The sequence below is a fragment of the Drosophila nasuta genome, chromosome 2L (assembly GCF_023558535.2).
Source record: "Drosophila nasuta strain 15112-1781.00 chromosome 2L, ASM2355853v1, whole genome shotgun sequence".
Lineage (NCBI taxonomy): Eukaryota > Metazoa > Arthropoda > Insecta > Diptera > Drosophilidae > Drosophila > Drosophila nasuta.
The window spans coordinates 26,494,122-26,506,173 of record NC_083455.1 but is presented as its reverse complement, the minus strand read 5'-3'; the positions used below and the strand labels follow the sequence as shown (position 1 = coordinate 26,506,173).

The 12,052-nt window shown below is 38.2% G+C and overlaps 1 long non-coding RNA gene across 1 annotated transcript in view; it reads left to right on the top strand.

Moving 5' to 3' along the window:
- Positions 1-686: 686 nt before the first annotated feature.
- LOC132791214 (uncharacterized) overlaps positions 687-12,052 on the top strand; it is a 145,374-nt gene continuing 134,008 nt past the window's right edge. Inside the window, exon 1 of the long non-coding RNA XR_009632880.1 lies at positions 687-2,021. This is a non-coding gene — a long non-coding RNA (uncharacterized LOC132791214). The remainder of the gene's footprint in view (positions 2,022-12,052) is intronic.

Genomic DNA, 12,052 nt, shown 5'->3' with positions numbered 1-12,052 from the left:
TTTACAACTCATTAATTCTCTTCTTCTTCTTCTTTGTCTTTGCAGAGCCTCAATTGGCAAGCCAGCAGTATTGCGAATTTATCGCATTCTTCACAAAAATGCACTAAATATGCCCAGGAATAAATCAAAGCTTCGCACTATATACTACTAATTGCCTTGCAATTATGGAACATTACAAACATTACAAGAGTTTTTAGTGTTTCCAATAAACTAAGCAAAATTGTGCAAAATTAAATTGTACATAGATAATTAATTAATTGCTTTAACTTCATAGTTACTTAATCAATTAAAATATGCTCGACTTTAATTGATATGTATCGATTATCGATAACCACTAAAACACAACAGGGCCACCAATTAATCGTTGCCGCCATTAATTTGCAAATTCGCGCGAGTGTCTAAAAACTTTTTCCGTAACTGAATTAAGTAAAATTTTAGTCTGCATTTAAAAGCTGTGATTAACATTATGTGGATTTATTTTAAACATGCCTGAATGCTAATCGTGTGTTTTAAAACTAGAATGTGAGTGGATATGAAAATGTGCTAGTGAAAAAGCACATTCGAGAAAAATCGTTGTGGGCGACAGCCATAAAAAGTGCTAATAAAATAAATAATTAAATTAAAAACCCATAAAATGCAGCAGTATAGTTTGTGCAAACTAAGATAATAAAAATAGTGAAAAGTAAAAAACTGCAACGAAAAGTTCTATGCGGTTTTACCCAAAGCAAGCTGTCCTTTGGAGTCCCAACGCTGTTGAAAATTTGGCAATCGGACTTTGCCCTCATCGTGTGATCCTAGCGAGTGCAAGTGAAAAAGAGACAACTGCATGCCTAAATGTCTTGCATACAACAAGTGTAAAAGTGTATGTGCAAAGCAAGCAGACAATTGGACTCCGCAAACTCAACAAGTGTTAGTGAAACGAGTACGGCATCGTAGAGCAAAGCAGACTTAAGGGTGAAGATTTCACAATTTAACTGCGCAATAAACTGCATGCACTCAACAAGTGCCAAACTATAAGTGGAGGATTAAGTTTGGCCACCGCAATGAAAATTCGTGAATAATTAATTAGTCTTACGCGGACTATTAAATCGGATAATAAAACTCTTGCAAGTGTGCTTTTTTTTTTATGTGTTCAACAAGTGCGTGTATGAAGGTTAAATCGTTGCTTTTCGCAAAAATAAATTTGCGTAAGTGAAAAAGTGTGAGTGAAATAGCATGTGCAAAAGTATGCAAAGCTAGCTGTGCTCTTCAGATCAACCGCGACTGAAGATTAGGCAAGCATTCACCAAGTGTCAATATGTGCGTGTGCAAGCAAAGCAAATGTAAAATTTGCTGTGCAATTAAGAAATATTTTTTTTCAAGTGCTTAACAAGTGAGTGAGTGTTAAAGTAGAAAAGTGTTAGTGAAAATGTGAAAAGTGTAAGTGAAATGTGATCCTCATGCAAAATAGTGCATTGAATAGTGCAATAAAAAAGCCTATCCAAAAGAAGGCAAAGAAGGCAGAAAAAATGCTATGCTAGCACTTTTGCTTCCTTCTTTGCCCTCTTTTTGCTTTGCTTGCCTTAGCTCAAAAAGCTGCTGCTCAATTTTTTTTTATGTGTATGTGTCTAAAGTGAAGAAGTGTTAGAGTAAAAGTGCAAGTTACATACATGTGTATGCATACATATGTATCTCATCGCCGCCAGAAAATTTTCTGCGCAATAAAGGAATATTTTTTTTCAAGTGCCTAAAAGTGTTAGTGAAATGTGAAAAAGTGCAATGCGTAATTAAAGTGTAAGTGAAAAAGCCTATGCAAGAAAAAGGCAATGAAGGCAGCAAAAGTGCGGGAGCCATAGAGCTTAAAAAGCTGCGTAATTTTTTTTTTTATGTGCGTGTGTGAAAAGTGAAGTGTTAGTGCAAGTGCTTGTGCAAGTGTGAGTGTGAGTGAAAAAACAACACAAAGCAGCAGCATCATTGCAGTTTGGAGCAGCTTGCAGTAATTTGGAAGTTATGTCCGGCGGCAGTCAAAACAGTTTTGCAAGGTAAGTGAACATTTATTGCTATGCATTAAAATGCAGTTATTCATCGACAAAGTGAAACTATTTATGCTGGGGTCAAGTTGACAGGTACAAATGACTCCCCGTAGCCCCTCTCGCTCCATCCAACGATAATGTTGTGAAGCGAGCGTCACGCTTGATTCGTGCACTGTTATGATATTTTAATAAGATCTGGCAGCGCCGTAAAGAAAGGTTGCCACCATTCGTTTGGTTATTGGCAGTTTAACTGCGCAAATATGCAAGGGGCACAGTGACTACAGTTAGTTTACCATACACGACTAGACTATATATAATAATAGTTGTTTGCCACAGATACACAACAACAACAGCAGCAACAACAACAACAATCGAGTGAGATATTTAGATTAACAGGTTGTTTTCATTACAATTCGTGCTTTTTAACAAGCAAAACGTGCACTTTCTCCGCACGCAGAGCCAATAATTTCAGTCTATTGGTTCACCAGCAGCAGCCTCCTCTGTGCGCCTCGCTGTGACTCCCAAAAGTTTCAACAACGAGAGACTCCTTGGCGTGGAACAATAGGAGGCAACATTGTCAGCATTGCCAGGCATCGCATCGCATCGACATTAACATTGACTTTACACGACTTTGGAGCGATCGTCGCGTTTGCTTCGTAGCTTCATATTTTTATTGTTGTTTCGCATTACAAAGAATGTTTGTTTTGTTTTTATTGTTGTTTTTTTTTTTTGTCTTTCCACTTTATTTTAAGTTGCCTCTCTGATCGGATCGTGCCTGCGTCCTTAAACTTTTGTTTGGTAGCTGGAATAACGCATTTTTTTCATAAGCTCAGACTATGGCTAAAAGGGTAACTTGAATTTATTGGGCAGCTGGTCGAGATAGCATTTTAAACTTTTTTTTTATTACAAAATATGAAATCATCTATTTAGAATAAAATTTAGCATCGAATCGTTGCAAGTTATTTTATAAAGGAATTGGTTTGAATTGTAAACAAAGAATTCTTAGCTTCTCTGAATAAAAATTGTATCTTTTTCCTTTTCTCATTACTTAGAGGGAATTAAAGCTTCGTTGTTGGATGAAAAGATTCATTTTTAGGCCGTGCTTCTTGGCTGTTTATGCAAATATTGCCGGCGTTGGGTCACGTTTATGGGTTGTACGTTGTAAAGTGTCAATTTCTCAGATGCAATCCACTAACACACAAACACACTCACACACACACACTTATAAAGCATTCTGTGTAGGAATGCAGAACGTGCAGCTTATGTCATAATCGTTGAGAATCCTTGCCGCGCTCAGTTGGGTGTTAATATTGCGTCCTCGATGCGGTTTTTTCCCACCATTTTTATGACCATTTGTTTATGGACCTTTTTGGCTACTGTGCACTTGCCACTGAAGCTGACTCCCTTGACTCTCTCCCCTCTTCTTGCCTCCTCTTCAACTGAGTAGAACAATGGATAGTTTGCATGTAATCGCAGCTTCTTGCACCTATGAGATTTCTGGCTGCGATGTGTGCAGGACATGCAGAAAAAACAACAACACAAACTGTCTGCTCATGTTGCAAACAAACAGCCAGCAACAAGAAGGGGCAGCAACATCTACAACAACAACAACAACATTCAACAGCAATCACGAATGTTGCGGCAAACGAGCGAACAGAGCCGCCAATGAGGTAGCTAAATGAGCGTCGCGTCGCTGCCTGGCAAAGTTAACAAATTGCGGCTTTATTACCAACATCTCACTTAAAACTCAAGCCAAACTCTCTGGCGCTCTGATAGATGTGCCCGCCAAAAATACGAGAAGAAACAAAAAACAAAAAAACCTCAAACGAAAGTCTCTCGGACCCATTAGGATAACTATCGCGTGAGAGCGGCGGCAAGTCGAAGGTGTGTGTGTGTGTGTGTCTTTCCCCTCTCTCTCTCTCTTCTCCTCTGCAGGGCAACACTGCGATCCTGACTTGGCGATGCTCCCCGCTCAGCTAAGTGGGCTAAAGTAATGAGCCAACGCCGACGCTCGTCCAGCTCTAGCTTAAGCTTCAGTTTTTACTTCAGTTTTAGTAGCTCTGCAACTGCAACTTCAGCTGCCGCTGCCTCTGCTCAGGCAGATCTCAAATGCTGCGATTGCCGAGCGAAGCGCATGCGCAATAAACAAACACGCCATGTTACCGTTGTGTCTGGCAACCGATTTGAGAGCACTGTGGAATGAAAGTCCTTAAAAGCTGGTCAAAAATGGGGATGATTTTTTGAGGATGTTAATACGGTTGATTTAAGAGTTGTTAATATTCGTACATTAATTAAAGAGTGATTTGGGAAATTGTTGATAAGAGATAAAATACACCCAAATCTAAAGGATTATTTTTCATATATTGAAAATGTATTTTAATACGAATGATTTAAGAATTGTTGAACTCTCTTTTTTTCTATTATTCGTATATAGATTAAAGAGTGAGTTGCGCATTAGGTTGATAAGATTTACACCCAAATCTAAAGGATTATTTTTCACATATATTAGAGCATTTTTAATAATTCCAATGTAAAGATTTAATATCTTTAAAACTATTTCATGAGACTTAATTTGCTATGCTTTATTCGTTATTTAAAGGCTTGATCGCAATATGTTAAGATCATGTAAAAACTCTTTCGTTTTTTCTATTTTCTTAGTATTTAATTTCACAAATTGCTTTTCAACCTGAAAAGCTCATCTCACCTCAGTTATATAAGATTTCCCAGGAGTACTTATAAGGTTCTGTTTTATATATCACATCTTTTGATTACAGATTTATTGGCTAAAAAATTATTGCAAATTCACAAATCTCTTTACTTTTAAACCTTCTTTAAATAATATAGTAAATTTATTATGATTTATTGAAAGACGTCAGAGCAATATACTAATCACATTCAGAATTTCAGTAAAAAAAAACTATAAACTTTTATATTTCTCTATTTCCGTATTTCCCTATATTTTACATTATTTCTCCTCTATGGCTTAACCTTGCCTCTAATTTCAGCAATTACTTTTCAAGCTGAAAATTCGGGTTTATGCGATTTTTCGGGAGTATTTTTAAGATTCTTTTTTATATATTAGAAAATTGTCAATGATACACACATGATTGATTAATAAAGGGATTTAATCGCTTCTTCTAATCCTTTTTTAATATATTTAGTAGATTTATTATGATTTATTGAAAGGCGTCAGAGCAATATATAAAATAAACACATTCCAGTAAAAAAACTATAAACTTTTCTATTTGTCTATTTCCGTATTTCCTCCTCTGTTGCTTAACCTTGCCTCTAAATTCAGCAATTACTTTTCAAGTTTACAACTCGGTTTTAAGTGCTCTCCCTGGAGAGTATTGTTACCACGGTGAACTGAATATGGACTGTTAGCTTAGCCTGGACTTGGCAGCTTATTGTTTTTGTTGGCCTGGCTTTCAGTTGGTGTCAGCTGGTGGGAGTTGCGCTTGCCAGAAATGAAATAATAATTATTATTAACTATTAGCGTTGGCTGGTAGCAGATGAAGTTACTCTTGAAGACTGCCGAAGACTCTGTGGCGGCTGATGGCGATGCCAATGCGGCAATTGCCACCATTTGAAACTAAGACTGAGTCTGGAACTTGGAAGCACTTGGAGAGCGCGCGGCTTTTGATTGTTTATGACCTTAAGTTGTCGTGCCGCAGTGAAAAGGTCATCATTAGGCTAGTTGGTTAGTTAGTTAGCTTTGCTTTGGTTGGTTTGTTTTGCTGGTGGAGGCGGTGGCTAATTTTGTGGAGCTCTCTGATGGTGCTTCAACTTCTGTGCGCGCAGATGTGGCGGCAATTTGCCATTTCTTTTTTGTGGCTGGATCTGCCTTTGATTTTTATGATGTTTTAATTTGTTGCACGTTGCAGTAAATTTGCTTCTCTTGACTCTTTGGCTTTAACGAGTATTCGATTATTTGATTATTTGATTATTATTGCTTTGCCAAATGGGCAACAGGTTCAATTTTGTATTGTTGCTTTGGCGTTGAACTTTGGCCAGCGAGAAAGCTGACAAAGGGATTGTCCGAGACCCGATGTGACACAATTATGCATCAATTATAATCCCCACAACGAAAAATGGACAGTTTCCCATCACTTGTCGGCTTGTCCCATCAACAGAGCCAAAATCTCTTGTTGTCGTAATTCAAAGCGATTCTCGGCCAAAGCCGACATACTCCCATTTTTCAAAAGTCCACGAAGCTTGTTTTTTGATGTTGTACCGCAATAATAAATAAATCCCCAAAAGCTAGAAACTTCCTCCTCACAATAAACACACACTTGAGTGACCAACAGAGACAAACAACAACAGCAAGAAACTATCCTATCTACAACACATGTCGCCGCCAATTAACAAAAACCCAAAACAACATTTAAAAAAATATTTACCAAACGAGAAATTCGCTGCCAGATGAACACAAGAAACCAACAAAAAACACAACTCAAAAAAAAAAGGATTAAAATCAAAAATTGAGAAAATGCTTTCAGGCTAATCCCAGCGACATGCGCAACGTGTCTCTCATGCGTCTCATGTTCTCTCCTCCAACATTTGTTATTATCTTGTTGCTGTTGTTGTTGCTGTTGTTGTTGTAGCTGCTGGACACACACTTGTCGGTTGGACTCAAAGCGACATTTCCCACATCAAAAAGATTTCGTCACGCATAATATTTTTGTTGTACCAAGAGAGCATTTTTTTGATATCCAAGGGTTTCATTTGAAAAATTTGTTTCCAGCTACGAACAACACAAAAAAAGATTTGAAATTATTAAGTCATGCAGAAGACAATTGGATCATTTGTTTATAAGGTGTGTTTTCTGTTTTCTGTTGCTTGTTTCGTTGCTTTACTTTGCCTGCCTTTGCCGCATGTGCAACAGGTTAAAATGAGTGACGTGTCTCGTTGTTGTTTTTATTATTATTTGGAGGTATTTGTCAACGGTACCGTTTTTTTTTTTCAGTTTTATTTATTTTTTACTTGACTGAAAATCAGCTTAAATATAATTAATGACTGGCATTGGCCCATTGACAAGTCCATTAAAAACAAAAGCTTTTGCGGAATCATGATTGACTCTTGGCCAAAGCGATAAAGTTTTGGCTAGTGAGAAAAATCTATTACGACTCCTTAAGAAACGGTTTTCTTATTATTAAGTGTTATATATTCATTAGCAAAGTTTGTTTGTAAATCACATGTGCAACGTTTACAGCCTTTATTTTTTTTTGTTAGTTTGTGGCCCACGATTTGGATATTATGATCCTGGCCAAGTGCGCAATTTAAAAGCCTTTAACTGAGCTTTAACCCATTATGAAGCCTGCGGCAGATATCTCAGCTGTGCTGTGATCTGTGCTGTGCTGTGTTTTTGTTGTTCTTGTTGCTCCGTTCGTTGTTATGACTAATAAAATGTTAACATGCAAAACATTCGCGCAGACAAACGAAGCACAAAAAAAAAATGTCAAAAGCCAACAACACGTTTTTTGATTATGGCCCACACGTTGTTCCAACAGAGCAAGAGAGAGGGAGAGAGAGATAGAGAAAGAGTGAGAAAGAGAGACAGTCTGAGAGTCAGTTCAGTTGAGTTCAGTTTCATTCCCTGCATCTGCTGGTGCTTTGCTTTTTTTGGCCAAAAGATCATTGGTCAACTTGTGTAGCAGTGTTGTGATTGCGTTTTTCCTTGTTCTCCATTTGCCCCGCTCTCTTCCTCCTCCTCCTCTTCACGTCGCACCCTTAAACTGTTCGCTGTGCATGATTCATTGGCCTGAGTTACGACTGTTGTTGTGCCAATTCTTTGATTTGCGCGCAGTGCAGCTCAGCGCGTGCCTCTTATCAGTGGTCAGTGCAACGGTTTGCAACGGTTACTGACAGTTCCCAGTTCCCAAAAAAAAACAGACAAAGGGCCCCCCTTGAAAGGAATTCGAAGCTGATTCCCAATTCCAGGCCAAGTCATAAACAAAGTGCTTGGCTTTCTCCTCTCATTTTTATTTTTGGATTTTCCTCAGTTGCGTCTATTCCTCCCTATCAATTAAACTCATTAAATTTATTTTTTTTTTGTTGCTTTTCCTTGGCTCTGAGCTCAATTAAAACTCATTAAATCATTTACAATATTCATAAAATAACAATAAAATCGAAAAATCGAAAAAAAAGAAAAGAGAAACGAAGGAGAGACGATAAAAAACCAGCCGCCATAGAACTTGCAACGGCTTCGAAAATGTTTCAAACTCTAATGCATTTGTCATGAACCTGCCAGGCTGTGTAGTTGTGGCCAACTACAAAGTCAGTCTTTGCAATGACCGCGACCTGCTCTCCATTGTGCACATGATGAGGCCGAAGCCGATGCTGATGCTGATGCTGAGGTTGCGACTGAGACTGAGGCTGAGGTTGAAACCTCGGCCCCATTGGCGGCCAGCAACTACACGCTAATGGTCAACAACTACCACAACAACAACAACAACAGTAATAATGGAAAAACTTGCAGCGCACGCTGCCAACATTATAAAGAAATTGTAATAACAATAATGGCTCAATAATTTATTGATAAAGCCTCGAAGTTGCAGTTAAAGTTGTAGGCAGAGGTCGACTAATGTGTGTCTGTGTGTGTGTTTGATAGTGTGTATGTGTGTGTGCTTCAAACGGTACTTAGCGAGTATTTTGATTTTTTGGTAACTTCATTTCATGCGAGAGTCCACAGAGAGCAGCGCGTATTGAGCCAAATCGCTAGCCCCACAGAATCGTGACTCCCACATTTTAACCCTTGACCTCACCACGAGCGAATGAAGTTAACTGGATGCCAGCTTCCCTCTCCCTTCCATCGCTCTCCCCTCTTGCATTCCAGTCGTTGTCTGAATCGTTTGTTGTACCTGCTTTCTTTGTTGCATGGTTCACAAAAAAAAAAAACCGTCAACGGAAATACAGTTGAAAAGAGGGGCGAAGAAGGGGGTGAACATCCACAATAATCATACAATTTATTACCTTTGCCTTTTTGCAAATTCTCAAACTCAAAATGACAATAAATCATGTGCGCATTTTGATTTTGGGACCCTTATGTAAGTCAACTCAAGCTGCAATGGCACGAGTCGGTGCATTGTTATGGGTTAAAGGATATCGAAAGATATCGAAATGCCGCAGAGAGACAGACAGAGGCAAGTGGTTGTTGAAAGTAAAGTGAACACGCGGCCAGCGGGAGAAATGCAAAAAAAATAAACTTACTTTCATATTGCAGTAATGTTTTCATTATTTGTTTGATCTGTGCATAAAAATATAGTATTATTATCTGGTACCCATAGAACTATATATAAGAACTATAGTCTTAATAATTCCTGAAAATTTTGTTGCGAGCAGATAAATTTGTAGATAAATTGTAGAAGTTATTTAAAAAATACTTTTGCATTGGCAAAAACACCTACTTACTTGCATTTTTTTTTTTTGACAATTTCGTATATTTTCCACTCTATGGTATATTTTGAATGCAGTATTCTATCAATATACTAAATGTAGTATATTGGTATAGCATATTTTGAATGTAGTAGAATACCCATATACCAAATGCAGCATTTGGCGTATTCTTAGTATCTTTGCGGTATATTAAGTTGGTATATTTTGAGAAAAATACAGCACTGTTTAGTTTTTATTCAAAACGGGAAGCAAGTATTAATAATACGTAACAACGTAATACGTAATAATACATTATGGTTTTGCTTTCATTCAAAATGGGAATATTTCACAGTCGAGAACACTCGAATGTAGCTCTCTTAACTTGTTGGTAGCTGTGGTTGTGCAGTTGGTTGTCTGGAGGAGTTTGGAAATTATGTAGTCTCTTTTTTGTCTAAGTTTTAGCTAAGTTTCTCTTTGATGTTAATATACAGATTACATCTTAATTCAAACAAAAATGATTGAAATATAAATAGGTAATTATGATTATTATCCATATTTATTGTCATTTTTGTGTGAAACCCGAAAATGTTTCAACACCCGTAGAAGACACGTCTTCATTGTTTTTTGCTCAACACTTTACGCATTCCATGCGAAAATTCAAAAGCATTTCTTCGGCTACTTCAAACGCAGTGCTTGCAGCGCTTCCTGCTGTCGATGTCGTCAGAGATGGTGGCCAACGTCAAGGTGTAAATGAAAATCATATTTACGCACCTTGGCTAACCAAGCAAGCAACACGAAGCCAGCAAGGAGGCAAGGAGGCAAACCCACTTGCCGCAGGTTATCAGCGAGAGAGAAACATGAGCAGCAACAACAACAATTATTTTTGTTGAACCTCGTCACGGATGCCGCTGAATATTTTTGTTTTTTTTTTTTTTGGTACCACATTTGGCATGTTCTAATTTACAAGCGAGAGCGACGAATATTGAAAAAAAAACACAAAATGAAATAAAACTGAAAGGAACCAAGCAACATCAGCGCAGCGCCAAATGTAAGCCAATCACGTCAAGGGGGGCGACGGATGGAGGAGGGGGTTGGAGTTGAGGGCGCGTTACGTGCTTGTAAATTCAAATTCGTTGTTGTTGTTGTTGTTGTTGTTGGTTTTTTGGGTTTTTGGTGGGTCTCTCTTGGGGAGTTTTATTCGACAGTCTTTTGGTCAGTTTTGCTTGTTTTCGTGGTTCATTGAGCCGCGTTCCGTGCATAAATTAATGAAATATGAAAAGGAGCTTGTTCTCAAAGAGAGAAGGGGAGAGGTGAGGAGTGGCCAAGGGAAACAGGAGACCGCACACAATGTCCAACATGGTATGGTTTATTAATTCAATTTGTGCCTAAATTAACGTGTAAGTGCTTAAATATTGAGTTACCTCCGTCCTCCTTTTTACTCCTTTTTCTCGTCTTCTTTTGCGTGTGCCATAGAAAAATATCACAAAGATTTTGACTTCAAAAAATTCCTAATTAAAAGGTAAAAAACAGAGAAGAACTTTGCATAGTTTGTATGCAAACACTTTTGGTATTTTCCGTCTGTAATATCAATCAAACATTGGCAGGTCGCCTGTTAAGCCACCGGCTGGCGACATTGTGGATTCCACCTTATCATTGCAACACGCATGGGGCGCTATCATTGGGGCACATCTGGCGTTGAAATTCCAATTCCAATTCCAATTCACTCACTAAGCCCCCTGCTAAACGCCCCCATAAGCTTTGACTAATTGGCGAGGAAATCGATGGTCGTCGTCGTCGTCGTCGGTCGTCGATAAAAAAGCCTCTCGACTTTAATTTATGGCGCCTCAGCAAAATGTGAAACTCTGATTCGCATTGATTTTGATTTCGGTCATGCAGCAGCCAACAAATTTTTGTACAAAATGTAACTATTCTCTAAATATTATTAATCGACCACTTTACGCATTCTGAATGTGCAATTCATGCCACACTCTGTGTGTATGTTGCAACGTTTGCCTTGCCTCACTTGCTTGTAATGTAGTTGTCTCTCGCTTGTTTAGTGTCTTAGTCTGCTTTTTTTTTTTTGTGTTTTTGGCGATTGGAAATCGAAAGAACAACAAGCATTTTGTCTAGACATGCCATGTTCAATTTGGCCTTAAACTGTGAGACTGATTTTGGGGTCTTCATAAGCGAAAACAGAAACCGAAACGAGTCAGTCTACATTGCATAAGACAATCATTAATATTGTAAATACACATTTGTTGACAGTGTGGAGTGTGAGTGTAAATTATCTAATTAAATAAATTGATGGTTTTTAATTTGAGTATGCCATTAGTTGATATCGCTCAAGAGTCACGAAATAATCCATTAGCGCCATGTTAACGATTGTCGATCGAATCTGGAATCGAGGCAACCTGGCAACCCTGACATCTGCCAAGCCCACCCAAAAAACACAGAATCGAATCTAAGGCGACACTCACTTAGCATTTGATTCATGGACCTACCGTAACAACCTACCTACAAAAGCAGTGCTGGCCAATCAGCAAATCATTAACAACTAATTAAATTATATAAAGCAGTCATTAATTAAACGCCAAAAGGCGCAGAACGAAAACTAACTTCGGTTCTATGCTACAGACTATTGAATTGCCTTTCACTTTGGTTTGGCC